The sequence below is a fragment of the Saimiri boliviensis genome, chromosome 18 (assembly GCF_048565385.1).
Source record: "Saimiri boliviensis isolate mSaiBol1 chromosome 18, mSaiBol1.pri, whole genome shotgun sequence".
In the NCBI taxonomy this organism is placed as follows: domain Eukaryota; kingdom Metazoa; phylum Chordata; class Mammalia; order Primates; family Cebidae; genus Saimiri; species Saimiri boliviensis.
This window is the reverse complement of record NC_133466.1, coordinates 1740619-1757323: the sequence shown is the minus strand read 5'-3', so window position 1 is coordinate 1757323 and position 16705 is coordinate 1740619. Positions and strand designations below refer to the sequence as shown.

The 16705-nt window shown below is 55.8% G+C and overlaps 1 protein-coding gene and 2 pseudogenes across 1 annotated transcript in view; all 3 read right to left on the bottom strand.

Annotated features, from left to right (window-relative positions):
- ITGB2 (integrin subunit beta 2) overlaps nt 1-9275 on the bottom strand; it is a 45661-nt gene extending 36386 nt beyond the window's left edge. Inside the window, exon 1 of the mRNA XM_074389459.1 lies at nt 9257-9275. The gene's annotated coding sequence lies outside the window, so the exon portion shown is untranslated. The remainder of the gene's footprint in view (nt 1-9256) is intronic.
- A 1244-nt stretch (nt 9276-10519) lies between these two features.
- Nucleotides 10520-16674, bottom strand: LOC101036308 (uncharacterized protein encoded by LINC01547-like; annotated as a pseudogene).
- Nucleotides 10529-11447, bottom strand: LOC141582072 (uncharacterized; annotated as a pseudogene).
- Nucleotides 16675-16705: the final 31 nt, after the last annotated feature.

Here is a 16705-nt window from a genome sequence, read left to right as displayed (position 1 = left end):
GAAATGGGAGGCAGGACTGACGGCGTGGGCGGGGTCTTGCCTTCCCTGTCTCCTGGCTTCAATTCACAGAGCAGCATGGTGAGCACGGCCAAGAGAAACCCTCCTTTCTGGTCAGTGGCCTGGAAAGGGGGATGCCCTGGAGATGGACACAGCGAGAGGAGATGTGCTGCTTTCGGGCTCCTGCCGTTGTTCCAGAGGCAAACCCCAGTCCTGAAACTGCACTCCCAAAGCAGCAGGAGCAGACTGCGGGACCCCATGCCTGGAGGCAAGGACCAGAGTGTGAGAAACCAGTAAGAAGGGGAGGAAGGCAGCAAATCCCACTGCCACGTGTGTACCTATGCAACAGTCTTGCATGTTCTTCACATATACCCCAAAACCTAAAATGCGATAAAAAAATTTAAAAAACATTAAAAAGAGGGGCTCGAGAGAGATCCCATAAAGCTCCAGACTCAGCCCTGAACTGAACCTGTGAGGAAATGACCCCAAAGAGCAAGTCAAAGGTTTTGAGAATTGAACCATGGGGTAGACCACTGACTGCTGGGTCTCAGACCAGCCTTCCCCAAGGCCAGTGTGAGTTGGATGCAAATAGACCACACAGACTTTGGAAACCGAACTCATGGCTCACACCTGTAACTCAGCACTTTGGTAGGCTGAAGTGGGAGGATCTCTTGAGTTCAGGAGTTCAAAACCAGCCTGGAAACATGGTGAAACCCCGTCTCTACAAAAAAAAAAAAAACCACAAAAATTAGTTGGTGTGGTGGCACATACCTGCAGTCCCAGCTACTCAGGCAGCTGCTGTGGGGGGATCACTTGAGCCCAGGAGGTTGAGGCTGTGGTGAGCCAAGATCACACCACTGCATTCCCTCCTGGGTAACAGGGTCAAGAAAAAAAAAAAAAAAAAACAAAGAAAGAAAGAAAAGAAAAAATAAAAAACCAAACTCACGTGGGAACCGCAGCCCACAAGAGGCAGGTCTGGACTTGAGGTCTAACCCTAACCAGACTGACTGCTAGCAAAACAAAAAGATCAGTGTTGTCCAGTGGATTTTAGTAGAATCCAGAGTCTTATTAAAAAATATTCAAAATGTCTTTTTGATACAGCCCAAAAGTACTCAAACAACAACAAAGAAAACCTTGAGAACTAGTAAGAGAAAAGATAATTAACAGATGCCAACTCTGAGATAATCTTAAGACTGAAATAATCACATGGAGAATTTGAAACAGGCGTTATAAACATGTTCCATGAAGTAAGGACAAGAACTCTTAAAACAAATGCAAAGGTAAAAATGTTTGACAAAAAAAAACATTAAAAATGAAAATTACAATAACAGAAAAAAAATCAGTGAATGGGCTCAATAGGAGAATGGTGAAGACAGAGTGTGGGAAGTAAAAGTTCCTCTTCAAAGTTTCCTTTCCTGTTAAAGAATAAAAGTGTGCTAACAACTCTTTGTTAAGCCCTATCCTATGTAGCTGTTAAACATGCCATGCTTACAGGCATGTAGTATAGTCTATGTCCTTGTACTTTAACCAAGTTATCTGTGCTGGACGTGCTCACATGTCGCAGCTCACAGCCTATGCCCCCCACCTGTTTAGAAAAGTTTTAAGTTGTTCACCAATTGGGTTTTAGTTTAGATTGTGAGGTCTGGCTCCAACCAATGGAAATCAGACGTAGCATTAAGGACGACCCCAGATGCGTAAGGGAGGAATATGTCTGCTTTTCCTTTGTTCATTGTACTCTTGTGGCAAGATGGCTAGCGAAGGTACCCTTCCTGCAGTCCAGGAAGTAAAAATTGCTGGCTGAGAGAATTGAACCGTGGGGTGGATTTTGTCTCAGTGCTGATTTTTCTTTGTGGCACCAAGCATCTGTTTCCAGCACAGAGGAAAGGATGAGTGAACTTGAAGACCAACAGAAATTATTCAATATACATGACAGAGAGGGAAAAAACAGACAAACAAGAACAGAGCCTCAGAGACCCGTGGAACCATATCGGGAGGTATAACATTTGTTCATTGGAGCTGGAGAAGAGGAGGAGTAAAGGATTGGTACAGAATGAAGTATTCGAAGAAATAATGACTGAAAATCTCCCAAATTTGGTAAAAACATAAATTTACAGATTCAAGAAGCTCAGTGAACTTCCAAAAGATAAACTCAAAATAAACCAATCCTGTATGTACCACGTTAAAACTGCTGAAAACCAAAAATAAAAACACTTACAAAGCTTCAACCAAAAAAAATGATATTCCGCAGCAAGAAACACCCATTTGAATGGCACGTTTCCCATCAGAAACCACGGTGGCCAGAAGATAGTAAAACATTTTAAAGTGCTCAAGGACAAGAAATGCCAACCCAGAATTCCATATCCAGCAAGTGTTCTTCATGAATTAGAAAAAATAAAGGCATTCTCAAATGAAGAGAAACTAAGAACATTAGATCCCAGCAAACATGCTCTGAAAGAAAACTGAGGCAGAAGGGAAATAATACCAGAGGGCAACTTGGAAACTCAGGAATGAAGAATGAGCAGCAGAAGTGGTAACATCTGGGTAAATAGAATAGACCACTTTTCTCCTCTTGCATTCTTTAAAATATGTTGAGAACAAAAATTATAACATTGGTGGGGTTTTCAATGTATATAAATGTAAAATATGTCACAGCTACAGCAGAAAGCAATGACAGTAAAGGAGCTTACACCGTTGTAACATTTCTCTACATTTTACTTGAAGTGGTAAAATACTAATTTTATTCTAAGTGGACAACGAAGTGTTTCATATGTAGCCCCTAAAACCCTATAAAAAGGAGGCTGGTGGAGGGAGTGGAGGGGAGGGGCTAGGGACCCTGGGGCTTCCCAGAGCCATGTCATTGCTGTCGGGGGACCCAGACCTCCATTCCAGGGACTCACTCATCTTACTACCCCCATCTGGTATGCCTGCCTATTGCACAAGGCTGGAAGTCAGAGGCCAGGCATGTTTTTCTTTGTGGAAAGAAAAGTGAGTAATTGGTACGTTTAGTGTAAAAATATCAGGTGCAGCGCACGGAGTGAGAATCACAGGCTCCAAGGAGCCAGGAGGCCTGCTACCTGCCCTCTCACTTTGGTGAGGAAATGGCGGCCACAGAAGGAAGTGTAGCAGCACCAGCACCCATGGGGGCCACGCCGGGCAGCTTCCCAGGCCCCTGCCAGCTGAGCAGCCACAGGAGCAGGTGGATGTGGATCCCAAGCCAAGACTGGAGGAGTCCATCCCTGAGAGTGAAGGGAGTCAGGCGCGTGAAAGGAGCCGCACATCTGGGGACAACTGCTCATGGTTTCTCATCTGCCCAATGATGGAACTAGGTTCTGGGGCCAGTGTGGGTGAACTAGGTTCTGGAGCCGGGTGTGGGTGAACTAGGTTTTAAAGCCAGGCGTGGGTGAACTAGGTTCTAAAGCCAGGTGTGGGTGAACTAGGTTCTGGAGCCAGGTATGGGTGAACTAGGTTGTGGAGCCGGGTGTGGGTGAACTAGGTTCTAAAGCCAGGCGTGGGTGAACTAGGTTCTGGGGCCAGTGTGGGTGAACTAGGTTCTGGAGCCAGGTGTGGGTGAACTAGGTTGTGGAGCCGGGTGTGGGTGAACTAGGTTGTGGAGCCGGGTGTGGGTGAACTAGGTTCTAAAGCCAGGCGTGGGTGAACTAGGTTCCGGGGCCAGTGTGGGTGAACTAGGATCTGGAGCCGGGCGTGGGTGAACTAGGTTCTGAAGCTGGCGTGGGTGAACTAAGTTCCAGAGCTGGGCGTGGTAAACTAGGTTCTAGAGCCGGGCATGGGTGAGCTAGGATCAGGAGCCAGCATGGATGAACTAGGTTCTGGAGCCGGGCGTGGGTGAGCTAGGATCAGGAGCCGGCGTGGGTGAGCTAGGATCAGGAGCCGGCGTGGGTGAGCTAGGATCAGGAGCCGGCGTGGGTGAGCTAGGATCAGGAGCCGGCGTGGGTGAGCTAGGATCTGGAGCCGGCGTGGGTGAGCTAGGATCAGGAGCCGGCGTGGGTGAGCTAGGTTCTAAAGCTGGGCATGGGTGAACTAGGTTCCGAAGCCGGCATGGGTGAGCAGGACTGCAGCGGGATCCTGGGAACAATCTTCTCTTTCCAGGCAGCCCAGAAATTCCACTTGCAGTCACTCTCACTTATGTCTTCCAGAAAGCTGGCCTGACGTCCTCAGGGTTGGTTGGTCGAGCCTTTCCCTGTGCTGGCCTGGCTGAGCTGAGTGCTCCGAGGGGGCCCAACCCTGTGCTCGGGAACACACAACTGAGTTCAGGAGACAAGCGTGTCAGCCGGCGGCTGAACGAGGCGGATGAGAGGGACCCCAGCGTCCAGGCGTGGAAGCACTGGGGGCAGCCCGCATGCATTGACAGGGAAAGAGATTCGGAACCTGAGGGCTGCTCTCCCGCCCTCCTGTCCTGGACACTGGCCCGGGCCCCCCAGCTTCCCTTCACCCAGCTTCCATTCCTGTAACACTGAGCCCCAGCACTTGGGAAGGAGGTCTCTCTGTGACAGGTGGGATTCTGGAAGTTTCCACAGAGGAGACTCCATAGGAGCAGGGTCTGAAGGTTAAGAAAGACGCTAAGTATAGAGAGGGCCAATGGGGTGGGGGTTCCGGGCTCACTTCACAGAGGGAATTGATTGGGGAACTGCAATATTTTGGGAAGAGTCAGGTCAGGGGTTTATACGGGATGAGAACGGGGTCTACACCAGCCCGGAGGACCCCTGGGGTCTGGCCCCAGTAGATGTCCAACTGGCAGCAAGTCCCTTCCTGCCTAGAGAGCGCCCCCGTGAGGACCCTGGGGGCCGCAGGGCCACGCTGCTCCCTCCCCGGCGTCAGCACCTCGCTTCTCTCTCCTGCGGCCCTCCCACCTGGCTGCAAACTCCCCTCCAACCCAGCTCAGGTCTCCTCCCAACCTCGCCCCGGGTAGGCCATCTTTCCTCCCACTTCCTCCCCGCTGTGACTTCCTGCTGCAGGGTTGATTGAGCTCCCTTCGCAGGCCGGGGGCAGGGGTGGGGGAGGGGCTGCAGGGAGGGCTGGTGGAGGAGGAGGTGACACACTCCCTAGAGGCGAGTGGGGAGGGCACAGGGCAGGAAATGGGGTTGGGGGCCCCATGTGGGGCGCTCCAATGAGCTCTTTCTCTGGGATACCCCACAGATCCACACAAACAGGCCAACCACCAGGGCTGGTCCCAGGCCACCCAAGGAGTGCAATGCAGAAATGGAGATCTGCCCAGGCAGCTGGGTGAGGGTGGAAAGGAGGGAGCGGTGCAAGAAGCTAGGGGAGCCTCCATCCCTCTCTGGCCTGTGCGGGCCTGGGCTTCACCCCACGCCACGCAGCTGGGAGCACAGCTCCTCCCTCCTCCACTGTCCTCTGCACGGTGTGACCCCTCCCTGGGGGCGCGAGCTGAGGAGGTGGCATTCTTGCTTCCCTGACTCACCCAAAGAAGATTTCACAGCCTAGCAAGGGCTCCCAGGCAGGCTCACCTGTCACGCTGTCCAGGGATAGACTGACCACCGGCAGCCTTGGCCGGGCGGGGTGGGGGAGGGTTATGCTGGGAAGTGTCTTCCAGGCCCCCTGGGGGTGGGAAGAGGCTCCATATTCAAAGGACACGGATGGAGAAAAACAGTTAAGCAGTGATGAACTCCGGAAAGTAGGTAGAGAAGAGCTGTCATTCCAGCCCGTCCTGTGGCCCAGCAGTGAACAGCCGCTTGAAAGCAGCAGCTCTAACGTGGTGGAACGGTGGAAGGCCATGCCCTCATCCACCAAAACCAGCTGCGCCACCTTCCCAGACCACTCCAGCCTCATTCCTCCATCCACCCCTCCCTGCACCCCACGAAGGTCGCTGACCCGAGAGCAGAGCTGTCGAGAGCAGTCAGGTCGGGTGGGTGAGTGCCCTCGCCCTCACTGGAGCTCCGCCCGGACTCAGGGTGGGCTCTCCCTCGAGCACACCGCTCTTCTTCCTCACACTGCACACGTTTCCTTTCCTGTTCAGTTCGTGGTTTCCGCCCCCGCCCAAACGGAGCCACAAGATGTGTCTCCAAGGAAAGTCGGGGCAGCCTTCCTCACCCTTGGTTCCTGTGACTTGGTTTCCATGGGGCTTTCTAAGCTCGGGGACCCTAAGCCTCCATCAAATCTAATTACCCACCCTGTCTGAGCACATCTGTGTTGCCCCTGTGCCCCTCGACCCCCCCAAACCCTGCCCACACAGTTTCCATCTTGAAGGGTCAGCCCACAGGCTGGCCCACGCGGCCCACGTGTTCCCTTCACCCCACACTGTCCCTACTGGTAGGGAGCTGTTCCGTCTGGGCCCTAGTGTGGCACTTCACACATGAATATGTCCCATGGGTGGCTCTGGTGCCTCCCCCCACGGTGAGGAGGGTGATGACTGTGCAGAGCTCACTGGGCCTCAGGGTACAGGCCTGTCACAGAACACAGAGACAGTGCTCCATAAAAGTGAGCTGCCATTCCTCTGCTAGGATGGGGGTGGGCAAGCTCTTCCCTGGAGGGCAGACCATATGTGTTTTGGGCTTTGCTGGCCACATGGTCTCTGCCGTGACTACTCAACTCTGCCATTGCGGCAGCAGAGCAGCCGTAGACCTTCTGTAAGTGAATGAGTATGACTGTGTCCTAATAAAACTTTATTGACAAAGCAGGTGGAGGGCCAGCCTAAGGGCAAAGGGCCGAAATCTGTAGGTCTTCGTTCTAGACCAGTGACTCTCTGAAGAGGAATGGGGCGTGGGGAGTAGGGACAGTGTGTGAGGGAAGGGGTGGCACACAGGCACGTGGGAATGGCACGGACATGGAGAACACTGGGCGTGGGAAAGAGCTAGAGAAGCTGAACACTGACACTGGCCCCTGGGTGACACTAAGTCTCTCCACAGCCTCCTCTTTTAGCCTTTCCCTCCAGTTTCAAAATGACTCCTCCTCTGAGGGGACTCAGGCTCCCCACCTGGCTCCCCAGTTCCCACCAGAAAGCCCGAGTGGGTGTTCCAGCCTCTGCCCCACCAGGCACCCCTGGAAGGCAGCACCCCCAGGCAGGGACCTTTCCCCCCTGCCCCTCCCTCCTCCAGTTCTGGGTCCTGGCCAAGAGACAACCTCTCAGCTCAGAGGGACCTGACCAGGAAAGTCCGACCACCTCCACCCAGGAAGCCCCTGCAGGCTGGAGGGCAGCCCTCCCTCCTCCCTTGCCCTGTTAGTTTTTCTTTCTGATAGAAACAGCAGCAACTCTCACACACAGAGGAGCTGGGCAGGTGAGTGGCTGGCATGCTGGGCTGCAGAAAGCCGGGCTGCAGCCCAAGGCACCAGCTGAGCAGGGGCTTCGCAGGTTCAGGTCAGTTCCCAAAAGGCACCGCCTTCCACTTGCAAATGGGGTGACAGGTCTGCTTCCCAGGCATAGCAGACCAAGTGTGGGGACTGCAGAGCCTGGGAACACGGGTGGCAGAGGGGACGGGGCCCAGAGACTGCTGAGGGAGGAGGGTGTAGGGGCAGTGAGGCTGGTGAATTCGGCAGGGGCAGAGGGCGGGTTGGGGTGTGAGGCCCAGAGGGGCTGGTAAATGTGGGGAGGGCGGATACACTGATAAGCATTTCCTCCCGGGGCCGGCAGAGCAGGGGTGGGGCTGAGTGGGTCCCTTACTCCGATTTGGGTGGGACCCCATGAAGTCACACGTGGGGGAGACCTGGCAGGGCTGATAGCCTTGCCTGACCCTTTCACACTTTAGCAGCAGCAATTCTAAGCCCAGAAAGGCTGCATGGCCGGGGAGAACAGGGCCCCAGAAGGCTCTTCACCGAGGTCTCCACGAGGTAGGACAGAGGAGATTTTAACGTGTGAACTGTTTTCTGTCTTTTCCAAATTGTCTATGGTAGCCATGTATTAATTTTATAATCAGAAAAGCATGTTATTATAAATCAAGTTAAATGGCTCCAAAGCCAAAGCACCCAGACCCCAGAAGCCTGCCCTTCTCTAGCTGGGGAAAGGGACAAAGTGTGAGGAAAAGGAACAGAAAGCTAGAAGGACCCCTGGGCTCTGGGACCCGACCTGAGGGCGCTGCCGCCAGGGCACCGGGAAGAGGCTCTGCTGGGCGAGGCTGGTCTCCTACCCACCCCAGCACAAGGCTTGCTCAAATCTAGACTTGGCCTCCACCCCCAGCCTCTTCCCCTTACCCCCCCCACCCCGCCCCGCCCTCACCACTTCCTCTCAATGGTCCCCGGGAATTACAGCACAATTATTTTTATTGCAAGAGTTTCCCAATGGGGGAACTCCACTGTTGGGGGAAGCAGCAATGGAGGAAGGGTTTGCAGTGCCCTGACATAAACTGGTTATAAGTAATGTATAAAAGAAATGGGGAGGAAGGCCTCCCTATGCCAGCATATTCCCAGGAACAGTGACCTAAGCTCTGATATTCTAAACACAGTGCCCAAGGACATCACACTCCCTTGACGCACAGGAATGAAACCAGGCATGTAGGCTCCTTGCTAAGCCCGCTCCCACCAGCTACACTGTCTATTGATCAACATACGCTTTTAGCTCTTGAGAAACCCACATGCACAGCCACTGCTGTCAATGTTACGTTTGGAGCACGTTCACCGATTCACCCTGCCACCTGCACTGTAGATAAAAGTGATTCTATTTAATAAATTCAGTGGACACCAGAGCTCGGGGCCTCTGCTTCCTCCAGTTCATGCAGTGGCTCCCTGGTCCCACTTAGGCATTCTTAACCTGTCTTTTTCTCATTCCTTTGTCACCACCGAACTCGGGGTACTCAGGGGTGGTGTGTGGGGGCTGGCCCCCTACACTCCACAGTCCGAAAGATTTGCATCTGAGCTTCATGTAGCATCCCTGGGCGTGGACAGGCAGAACCGGGCTATCCCCATCCCTGTGCACAGAGGCGCACAGGTGGGGTCGGGCCACGCGTCCCAGGAGCCGAGAGGGAGGAATGGGAGCCGAGCCGCTTCTCAGAAATTCGTTATGGGAATGTGTGGGTTATGGAGATGCTCAGACAGCAAACCGTACTGCAAGCACCCAAACGATCATTTTTAACCCGAGACGACCCTGAACCAAAGCCAAAGGCTACAGGTCGCTGGGGCAGAGGCCTTCCGAAACCAGCTGGCCCCTCCTGGCCAAGGCGCACCAGGGCCCCGCCCAGCCGGGGGGATCCCTTGGTGGGGCAGTGAGACTGGGAGTCAACCGCACCCAAGTGCCACCGCGTCCACCCGGCACCCGCGACCCCCGAACCTGGACCCCCGGCGGGCAGCGGCTCACCTTCTCCTAGCCCCGGGTTCCGGGAGAACTGCCGGGAGGTGGCCGGGGTCACCCTTGTGGAATCAGGCCTGGCAGAGGCTGGGGGGCGGGCTTCGCACCTGCCTCAGTCTCCCAATCCGTGGCCCGGGGGATGGAGCCGCTGCGCGCGGAGGCTGCGGCAGGTCCCAGCGGGTGCCCTGGAGCGTGGCGCCTCCTTCCCTGAGCCTGAAGGTGGGTCCCGAAGACGGAGGACGCCGCCTCTCCTTTGCCCCCGCCTCCCCCCAGCCCACACCGCTGCTTGGAGCTGCTCGGCAGGTGATCGGAGCCTCCCCCCGCCGACACCGCGACCCGGCCCCGCCCCGCGCCGTACCCCGTGGCGTTTGCTCCCGGCCAGCACCGGGCCCATTGAGCAGGTGCCTTGAGTAGGCGCTTCCTGGAGCTCTTGATGTGGGTCCTCAGAAAACCCCCTGGCAGCCCCATCGTAGAGACGGGGAAACTGAGGCTCAGCAAGGGCAGACCTTGCCCAAAACCTGCAGTACGCTCCGATTCCCCGCTCCGACCCCGGCCGCCTCCCTGGGGCGCGCGACGGCAGCTTTCCTTCCCCGGGAAGCGCGGAGGCCAGAGACCCGCACTCAGACCAGGCGGGGGCGGCGCGGGACAGCGGCCGGGAGGGCTGGGAGGGCGTCGGGGGCCGGGTGCTCCGGGCTGGGCTCCTGGCCGGTGGATGGGGCCTCGCGAGGCGCCCGGGGTGCCGGAGCGGGAGGAGCAGCCGCGGGGCGCCAGGGCCGTGGGTGGACGCCGCCGTCCCTCCTAAGGCGCAGCCGGTGCTTTGGGACCCAGGAGCAGAGCCCGCGCCTCCCCGGCGGGCTCCCCAGGGTCTCTTGGGGTCTCTCGGGCGCGGAGGCTGAGGTCCGGGCCCCGCAGTAACCCAGGGCGGCCGCGGGGAAGCAGCGCCCTCAGGTGACTCGGGAATGGGTCAGAGGAGCCCCGAGAAGGATGCAGCAGAGTACGGGGCCGGGGCCCGGGCCGGCGGAGGGCGGGGAAGGCGCTCTGGGAAGGTCCAGGCCAGGGCGAGGCTTTCAGAGTCAAGGCCTGCCCACCCTATCCCGTCCCCTGGGGAGGTGAGGGGGGCCGTGAGCAGAGGGGCCCGGGTGGAGAAGGTGCTGCTGGCCAGGGGCGGGGCAGGAGCCCAGATGGGGACTTGGGGTGGCTGAGGGGACCCTCGGGCTGCAGAGACAGGGAGGGGAGCTAGGGGTGTGGCTTGGGCAGGTGCTGGGACACCCCAGATGCCCTTTATTCTGAAGGGGGATGTGCTGCCTGGGTCCTCCGGGAACTAGAAATCCATTTCAAGATTTTCAGGAGTTTCAGGTGGAGACAAAGGCCCTGCACAGGTGAAACTGTGGCAGTGGCAGAGTGTGGGGTAAGAGCCACGGAGAGAGGAGGCCACTGAGGCAGACGATGAGACAGAGGGAGGGAACCAGGATTTTTAAAAACACATCTGAGATGCGTTCGCTTTCCTTTCCCAGAGAAAGTGTGGGCAGAAGCCAGCTCTGAAGCCCAGGCTGCCCAGCCAGCACTGGCAGGGCCGAGGGAGGAAGGCAGGGGCAAAGCCGCATCTCCCTGTCTCGGAAGTGAGCCCCGGAGATCTGGAAGGAGGCAGACAGGCCGGTGAAGCTGAGCAGCCCTGACCCCAGGGCCCCCCGTGCTCCTTGGAGCATGGATCATTGCCAGGTCATGACTCCCGCTATCGGGCACAGGACATGGGCCGTGTGCTGGCATCTGGCTGTTGCAGGACTGAACCCGCAATGCCTTGCAGGTGGTGACCGCCTTCTGGAGGCCTGGCTGGCTGACACTTTGCATGGCTCCTGGAGAAGGGGGATGTGAGTGGAGTCTACGGGTCATGGGCACGTCCTAGGTGCCACCTCTGAGGCAGGACCAGGCCGGGATGGGGAGGGCTGGAGACAGGCTCCTGCCAGTTTCGCCTCTCACCTGTGGTCTTCATGTCTGGGAAGCCACTGGGGACTTGGGAAAACGCAGGAGGCTGGGTCCGTCCTGCCCCAGGGCACCCCTCACAGGTCCCAGGTGAGGTCAGTGTGGCCCGGTGCTGTGTGGCTCTGGACCTAGTCCTTGGGCTCAGTCTGCCAGGCACCCAGGGCCTGGGCTTGGAACAGACCTGTGATGCAGGCAGGCTGTTCCCCGTTTTCTGGGGACATTACATCATCTTAGCTTGGAACACAGGCATCCAGGATTGTTATTCACATCCCTCCTCCATGTCCATCTTTCTGAGAACTTTCACAGGTATGTCAGGAGCTGCGCTTCCACCAGGGAGGCCCAAGGGGAAAGCCTCTTCCTTGTCCTCCAGGAGAGGAAACCTAGTTACATTCCAGGGACAAGCGCGATCCATGTGAGGTGTGGCAAGTCTCACGGTTCAACCGGGGAAATCAGAGATGGCTTCCTGGAGGCAGTGACACCTGTACAGGCTTCTCCACGGAAGGAGGGAAGCGAGTGGGAGAAGCCAAGTGGGAGGAACCCATCACTTAGTGGGAACTGCACCGGCAGAACTGACAACCACCCCCACCCTAGGCCCAGAGCTCTTGGAGAGAGCTGGGCCCCTCGGGGGACACCACATAGTTCCCACTAGATCTTAGGTCTTGCCCCTGGGCAGTGCTGCTGAGACCTCTATGCCTGTCCCAGGCTGAACCAAGGTTTTCTGACTCTTGAGTTGCTGCATTTTTACTAAAGGACTGAGGGACACTGCCCCCAACCCCCAGGGAGCTGGGCTGGCTCTCCCATGGCTCGGCCCACAGCTCCAGCCGCAGGGATGTCCAGAGGATCAGAAAACTCCTTCCCACCTTTAAAGCGGCAGCTGGCAGAGTCTGTGGAGCTCCCGGGGGACCAGGAGACAGGCAGGAAGCCCCCCAGGCAGGCAGGCAGGGGCCCACGCGGGAAGGTTGATCTTTGATCCTCCTCTGATGGCCCAATGGGAACTGTGAGCACCCAGCTGCCCGCTGGGACATCTTGGTGCAGGGAAAGGGCTGAAGCTGGAGCAGCCACAGCAGCGTCCTCTCTCGTAGCAGTGGTCCTGAAACCACGGACATGGTCAGGGTGGCGTGCTGAAAGGCATTGCTGAATGGAGCCTCCTACTGACCTAGAGCCAGCACACACCACTCCAGGGGCAGAGAGGCGAGAGCAGGAGCGGGAGCGATTCCAGGGCAGAGGCAGGCTCTGAACCTGTGGAGATCCTCCCTGAGGCGCCCTCTGCACCTGCAGGGGTCCAAGCCCAGAGCTGGCTCTGCAAGGATCCGGCACTCATACTGTGCACCTCCGCATGGGGCATCTGTGGGTCTCTCTGAAGGTGGGCACCTGGGCAGCCTTCCTGAGGGGTCAGAGCACCCCTGCAGGCATCAGAGATTCCCTCTGTCCCTTTCACCACTGGCCATGGCTGGGGCAGAGCAGCACCACGTGGTTTCGGTCTGGACAGCCCTGAGGCCCCACGAGGCCCAGCATGTCTGCAGGGGCCTCCCCTACCCGCCTCTCTGCACCCTGAGGCTTCACCTGTTGGTCAGAAAGAGGTAGCAGAATCCCAAATAAGAGTGCAGCATGTCACCTACCAGCTCCAGCCCCTGGGGGCAGAGTGGTGACTTGGTGCTTCCGTCCAGCAGAGGCCCTGATGTTCAGCTGCACTGGAGACACCCAGGCAAGGCGTCACCTGCATGGTCAGCTGCAGGGCCGGGGCTGGGGTTGGTAACCACCGCCGCCTCTTGGCCCACAGCATTCTCGCACGTGCTGCTTTGGTCCTGACAGGCCGGGTCCAGGCCTCTCATTAGACCAGGGTTTCTCCCCATGAGGCCCGGAGAGGAGCCTTCTGGCCACTCCTGGGTCAAACAGGAGGACAGCGGCAGGCCTGAGCTTTGTACATACACCAACTGCCAAATATATCGCCATGGCTTTCCTGAAGCTTCTCTTTAGAAAGCTTCTGTTTGTATGCGCAAGGCAGTGTGCATGCAAGCATGTCAGTTACAGCAGGAGATGGGGAACAAGCCACGTGGGAACTGATGGAGCCACAGCCACATCCAGTGTCCTCTGCAGCCGCTGTGGACTGCCGGGGGAGTGGGGGCAAACGTGAAGATCTTTATGACATGAGAGAAGCCAGGCGTGGAGCAGGGAAGAGTCAGGTTTAATTGGTGTGAACCACAGGATCACCGGAAAACATTGTTTTCATAGATAAAACTCTTTTTGTATAAAAGTCTCTAGAATGCGATAGGAAATCTGTAACCATGATTTAAAGTGGGAGCCAACTATGGTCTAGGGTCGGGGAGGAAGGGGAACTGTTCACTGCAAACAGCTCTTCGGGCGTTTCCATTGGGATCAAAGGGTGGCTGACTCTGCCACTGTGACCTGAGGATTACTTCTACCTAAGGCACCTGAAAGATAGCACAGGCAAGAGTGTCATCGAATCTCTCCTTTTCTTCCTGAAGACAGATAAAAATGCCCACGTGAAAGACGCCCTCGCTGTACCACGCAAAGAAATATTCTCTACAGGGAGGTAAGTCATAGCTGACAGGATTCTGTGCAAACAGACATTAAAGTAATTCCCGTCTTCCTTAAGCTCCCCATATGGTTTACTTTCCACATCGGTTTCATCACTTCTTTGGGTCTTTGCTTCCTTATGAGGCTCCTGGACCACATAAAAGTTGTATCACATTTGTATTACGTTTCTCCTGCCAATCCACCTTATTTCAATTTAATTCCCAGGCCCAGCCAGGACCCTAAGAGAAGGGAGGTGATATTTGCTTCCCATATTACTTTTTTAAAAAGAAAATCTGAGGCCAGGTGCAGTGGCTCACACCCATCTTCTCAGCATTTTGGGAGGCTGAAGTGTGAAGACTGCTTGAGCCCAGGAGTTCAAGACCAGCCTGGGCAACATAGGGAGATTGTGTCTCTACAAAAACCCCCCAAAATTAGCTGGGTATGGTGGCACATGCCTGTGTTCCCAGCTATTCGGGAGGCTGAGGTGGGAGGATCACTTGAGCCCAGGAGGTCACCATTACAGTGAGGTATGATTGCACCACTGTTCCAGCCTGGGCAACAGAGTAAGACCCTATCTCTTAAAAATTGTTTAATTAATTGGTTACCTGATTAACACAGTTCCTTACCGTTGAGGGATTCTCTGCTGTGGTCCTTCTGCAGCCCCACCCATACATGAATGGCTTCTTTTGAAGCTTCCTCCTTTGTACATGGGGTAAGTAAAGTTCTTCTCCAAACTTTCCTTTTTTGTTAAAGAATGAACTTGCTAGTAACTCTTTTTGAAGCCCTATCCCATGTGGCTGGTAGACAGGCCATGCTTACAGGCGTGTAGTACATTCTGTCCTTGTACTTTAACCAAGAGATCTGTGCTGCATGTGCTCACAGGCATGTCCCAGCTCACAGCCTATGCCTCTTACCTGTTTAGAAAAGTTTTAAGTTATTAGTCAATCAGGTTTCAGTTTAGATTGTGAGGTCTGGCTCCAGCCAGTGGAGATCAGACACAGCAGTGAGGACGGCCCCAGATGCATAAGGATAAATGTGTCGCTTTTCATCAGTTTGTTGTACTCTTGTGGCAAGATGGCTGGCGAGGGTCCCCTTCCTGCAGTCCAGGAAGTAAAAAACTGCTTGCTGAGAGATCCTTTGTCTCAGTGCTGATTTTTCTTTGTGGCACTAAGCATGTTTCCAACATATGGGTGAGTATCTTTGTCTCTGTCTTAGGCTGTTTTGTGCTGCTGTAACAGATTACCACAGACTTCGTAATTTATATAATGAACAGAAATTCATTGGCTTATGGTTCTGGAGAGTGGGAAGTCCAAGACTGAAGGGCCAGCAACTGGCAAGGACCTTGCTGTGTCATCCCACAGTGGAACAGCAAAGAGAGGGCAAGAGTGTGCCAAAAGGGGGACAAACTAGTCCTTTTATAAAAAATACGTTGACAACAAACCCACTCCCATGATAACAACATTAATTCATTCCTGACGGTAGCGTCTTCAAGCTACTACATCTTAATACTGGTATGACAGCAATTGCATTTCAACAGAGAGGACCAACATTCAAACCACAGCAGTCTCAAATACTGGGCTGGCAGTGGAAGAGGAGGCTGATCTTTAAAAAATACAGTCTTTAAAAACAGGGACAATCCCATGAAGTAAACTCGAGCTAGAATAGGGAACAGGTAGAGGGATCCAGGTGGATAAAACAATAGACATTCCCCTGCATCCAAAGTACGTAAAGATGAGCCCTTTCACCTCCAGAGTCGCTGGGTTCAGATGCTGAAGGCACCCTGAAGGAACTCTAGACACACCAGCCTCTGCAGGTTTCATCTCTGGAGTTTTCAGAGCCAGCAGCATTCCTAGGTAGACTGGTCGAGAACAAATCTTGTTGGAGAGTACAAAGAATGGCTTGTGAATGCTCAACAAACAGGTCTTTCAATATGTAAGTAGACACGACTTCCAGCCAGGTTGCACAGCCTTGAGTATATCTTAGAGGCTATCACCTTGGGCTGTGAGTGGCTTGTGTGGCTTGTGTGGCTCTGCCTGGGAGCCGCTACTCTTCTCCAAAGTGCACTTTGTGTGGATGGGTTTTCACTGTGGATCCTGGGCAGGCGAATGCCGGTGCCAGTGTGGGGAAGCAGGGTAGAGGTGTGGCCATTACCTGCTGGCGTGGACTGGCAGCCTTCCTTTGCGGCGCCCAAACGGCACCTGTTCCATAGTTTCTTCTCCACATGCCAGCTTTGTGGCTCCATGAGAACGAGGCGCTCCTTGAGGACAGGCATTGCCTCTCTCTTCCCTAACGCACCCCAGCACAGACAGCACCGGGTGCCAGCAGTCAGAGGAGCCCGGGACCCAGCCCGTCCCGTCGCTGCTATGTTTCCCATGGAAGCGGAGCAACACCCGATTCTAAGGAACTGTTCTGAGGACTAAACGGAACACTGTAAAAAATAAATGGACACGAAGGGAAGGTCAGGCGGACTAGGGTGGCCAGGCGCCACGTGGCTCACGCCGGCCATCCCAGCGCTTTGGGAGGCTGAGGCGGGAGGGTCGCTGGAGCGCCGGCGTTTGCGACCAGCCTGGGTAACAGCGAGATCCCGGCTCTGGCAGAACATTAATAAAAATCAGCCGCGCGCGGCGGTGCCCACTGGTGCTCCCAGCTCCCAGGGAGGCCGAGGCGGGAGGCCGGCTCGCGCCCGGAGGTCCCGGCTGCAGAGGGCCGACTTCGCGCCACGGCGCTGCAGCCCGGACACAGCGCCGGACTCCGCCTCAAACGCAGAATTAAGGCCAGCTCGACCGCCGCGGAGGTCGCGTCCTCTCCATCCCCAACCCCGGCCCTGGGACCCCACGATCCACACAGAAACCCGCCTCTCGTGCTCCGCGCCACCCGGCGCCGCGGCCCGTTTCTCCCCCGGGCGTCGGCGGAAGGCCGACCCTGCGCCCGCCGGAGCCG